This window comes from Gossypium arboreum, chromosome 2 (assembly GCF_025698485.1).
Source record: "Gossypium arboreum isolate Shixiya-1 chromosome 2, ASM2569848v2, whole genome shotgun sequence".
In the NCBI taxonomy this organism is placed as follows: Eukaryota; Viridiplantae; Streptophyta; class Magnoliopsida; order Malvales; family Malvaceae; genus Gossypium; species Gossypium arboreum.
The window spans coordinates 76,013,538-76,017,801 of NC_069071.1; the positions used below are offsets into that span (position 1 = coordinate 76,013,538).

Below are 4,264 nucleotides of genomic sequence, written 5' to 3' on the forward strand. Positions count from 1 at the left end.
GACTTGGACTATTTTACCCAACACAAGGTAAGTCACTAAGCATATATTTTGTATTGATTTGAATAGACATAATGTCTATATAATTATGCCGAAAGGAATGATGAATTTATATACATGTATGTATGTGGTGATGGAAGTATTGAATGAAAGGAAAATAGGTGAGATGTATTGAGTTGTTGATTTCGGCACTAAGTGTGCGGGTATAAACATTTGTGATCATGAGAATGGCACTAAGTGTGCGGGTTTAAAACTTGTACAGCACTAAGTGTGCGAGTTTGATCATATAGCACTAAGTGTGCGAGTTGATTATATAGCACTAAGTGTGCGGACTCACTATATGCTTTTGAATCACTATTGACACTGAGTGTGCGACACTATTGAGTTGATCACAGACAGCGGATCGGGTAAGTACCTTGAGTTCATGGCTAATAGGTGCTATGTTTATATTTGGGGTTGAGCTTGGTAAGTTTGAACCTATGTGACAATGTAAATTGAAGTCACGTACATAAGAATTATCGTGGAATGAGTGAAAGGTCATGTAGATGTATGATTGTCACGAAAACAAAATGGTGTATAGAAATGCTTCAAATATCCTATTGATTAGTATATGGAATGTGAATGTGTAACTTGGTATGTGGTTGAATCGAACGGTCTAAGGAACTATGGTATAGTTCGGTTTGAATGGAGTAATTAGCCTCGTTCCATTTTGTTTCCTTTTGCGATAATGTTATTAATGGTTGGTAGTGCATTGCTTATGACTTACTGAGTTATATACTCATTCGGTGTTTGCTTGTAACACCTCTCGCCCTCATCCGACGCCGGGACGGGGTTCAAGGTGCTACCTGACTTTTACTAACACTTCCATACTAAACAGGGCCATGAAATCTCAAATAATTAAAAACTTTTCTTTTCACATGCAATCTGTCCTTTATGCGAGCTTACGAGGCCCAATACATGCATTCGGGGCGGTTCAGGACCCAATCGAGAACTCATGAAAAAGTTAGAAAAATCTCTTGCGTTAAGGCTTCACACGCCCATGTGCTCAAACCGTGTGGCCAGAAATAGGCTAATTATTAAGCCTTTTGTCACTCTCACACCACATGCATAGATACATACTTATCCAATAACACACAACGTGGCATAAATGAGCTCTTAAACATCTACAAACATGATATGCTCAAGTTATTTTCTTATGTAATAAATATTATAGAATTTGCCCATATCATTACCACATACTAGACATAACTATCATTACATCACAAACCATTCATGAAGCATTATTAACTATTTACCAATCACTTAATCCTGCATTAGTTACTAGCTCATCAATGAATCTCAATTCAATCTCTAGGCATACATGTTGTAAGCCACATCACAAGAAATAATAACATAAATGCATAAGAATAATCATATGGGCCCATAACGTCATTAGCCGACATAGGCCAATTTACATGACTAATACTACCTTAATAACAAGCCAATGCCTTTGGCTAAATCATAATATTACATACTCACATTAAATCCCTATACATGCCATAGACTGAATCACTTGAGTTTACTTACTCCGATAACGTTAACTCGATAGGGTGATAATATCTCTGACGGCCTCCAACCCGAGCTAACCTGGAACTCTAGAAAACATGGGAAAGAAGGGGTAAGCCGCTTAGTAAGTTCATATGAAAACAATAAGCAACTCATTAACTTGTTTTATCAATGTTTACAACATATTTTCAAGTTCACTACAAGCTGTCTTTCTGAGCAACGGTCACTAAATTATTTATATCTGGAGCTACGAAACTCCGAATTAAGTTCCGTTAATTTTCCTGAAACTAGACTTATTTTATTTTTTCCATAAAATTTCCAGAATTTTGGTTAAGCCAAATAGTACAGTTTATTAGTTAAAGTCTCCCTGTTTCAGGGTATGACCACTCTGACCCCTGTACACTACAAACCAAATTTCTCCCTGTAAAAAATTCCAACGACCATGCCGTTTATTCCCCATAAAAATAGACTCAATAAGGAATCCATTCATGTAAGGTATAACTCTTAATAATTTTTGTAAAAGTTTTGGTGAATTTCTAAAGTTAGAACAGGGGATCTCGAATTCATTCAGACCCTGTTTCACAAGAATTCAAATATCAAACAATATGGAATTCTTTTTCTTCCTCTGTTTCTTTCAAGTGAAAATAGACTCATTAAGCTTTAATCCCATATTTTATTCTGCCTCTAACTCATTTTCCACTATTTTTAGTGTATTTTCAAAGTTACACTACTGTAGTAACTCAAATCTGTCAAGGCTAAATTACTCATTCATGATCATTGTTCATAATATTAATACAACACCATTTTATCCATCATGGTAAGAATACATATTATGCATCATAGATCATCACATATCAAGGCATTCTCATAGGATTAGTATACATACTTGCACAACTCGTAACATAACTCGAGTGCATACTCACCAATGACTTACCTCATTGAGACCATCATTAACTCTTTCCTTGGATTGCCCGTTGAACACTTGGAATACTAATTAGATACTCCGAAAAGCCTTTGCACATAAGTGCTTCAATTGTAGCTAAAGCTACCTCATATCTCATGACATTTCAATGCTCACTCTCGAGCTAGTCATCTAGACTCATAATTCCTAGTGACATGTCACTCGTATCCTATTCTATTCCTAAGGTTCAAACGGGATTTTTCCTCGTCTATTAAGGCTTTGTCTTATCATATTTCTATTAATTACATACACATTAATATCTGTACAATTCATGTAATGATAACATTTAAATACATGTATAGCATGGTATTGTTTACATACTGAACTTACCTCGATACCACAAATGTGAAAAGGACATACTCGTCCATAAATCGATTTCTTTCCGTTCTAGGTCCAAGTCTCAATTTTCATCATCTATAACATCACATTTAGCCTACCAATCAGTCACAATATTCATATGGGTCTAAAAATCATATTTTTTACAAATTTTCATTTTGACCCCAAAACTTTTACATATTTACACTTTTGCCCCAATGCTCGTAAATTAATTTTTATTCAATTTCTATAAGGTTTAAGACATGCTGAACATTTTTCTCTTCTATGGCAACTCCAAATTTTCACTAATTCACACACTTATGACCAATTTGTAACTTTCACAATTTAACCCCTTTTTGACATTTTTACCAAAATTCATTGAATAAAACTCATATTTAACACATCAAACATTCATTATCCACTATAAATCATCAAAACACAACCATATCATGAATGGGTAAATTTTTAAACTCTAATTTCTCTTCAATCAATTGGTAGAAATAGAAAATTTAAGCTTCGGGGATCTCAAAAATACGAAAATCATTAAAAACGGGACAAAAACCATACCTATATAAGCCATAAAAGCTTGGCCGAATGGAGCTCATCCATGGCTGCTATTTTCTGTTCTTTCCCACGGTTGAAGAAGAAAGAATGAAAAAAAATGATAGCTTTTATCATTTGTCTTATTAGGTTATTTTAATTAATTTACAAAATTACCCTTTTTATTTCAACCAAATTTCAAAAATACCAAACAAATATCCATTCACTAACTTATTAAAGGAATAATTGTCACATAAGGACTTTCAATTTAAAACTCATAACAATTAGGCACCTCATATATAAAGAACTCAACTTTTGAACTTTTTACAATTTAGTCCTTTTGACTAAATTGAGTGCTCAAACGTCAAAATTTTCGAATAAAATTTTTACGAAATATTTTCATAAATTTATAGACTATAAAAATATAATAAAAATAAATTTTTTTTCTCGTCGGGTTTGTGGTCCCGAAACCACTGTTCCGACTAGACCCAAAATCGGGCTATTACATTGCTTGTCACCTATTTTAGGTTTCTTGGACTCGACTTTTTGCGTATTCGGGACCGTCGTCGAAGTCATCACACCGACTAGCGACTTTTTGGTATCTTCTTCTTAGATAGTCTAAGAGAACATTTCGGCATGTATAGGCTATTATGTTTTGTTTGAACTTGGTATGTAAAATTTTGAATAGCCATGCGAAAATGGCTTATAAATGTTTTGAGCATAATGTTATAATCATTTCGTATGTATATGCTCATTAAGAGGCACGGAAATGTTTGGCAATGACCAGCCATTAGAATGGGTCATCATGATTATATTTTGGACTATATATGAAAAAGGGGTGGTTGAATCATAGAAACTATGTGTTAGAGAAAGTCTACCCTAGAAATAGGTGCTGGCAGCAACAGT

General features: G+C 34.1%; 1 long non-coding RNA gene across 2 annotated transcripts; it reads right to left on the minus strand.

The window, feature by feature from the left end:
* Positions 1-1,277: 1,277 nt before the first annotated feature.
* LOC128289199 (uncharacterized) lies at positions 1,278-3,528 on the minus strand. 2 transcript variants are annotated; one of them, XR_008278893.1, is made up of 3 exons: positions 3,386-3,528; positions 2,834-2,917; positions 1,278-1,623 (listed from the first exon to the last, which is right to left on the minus strand). It is a non-coding gene; the product is annotated as an uncharacterized LOC128289199 (long non-coding RNA). The 2 variants fall into 2 exon arrangements; XR_008278891.1 differs by having other exon boundaries at positions 1,278-1,631.
* Between the last annotated feature and the right edge of the window lie 736 nt (positions 3,529-4,264).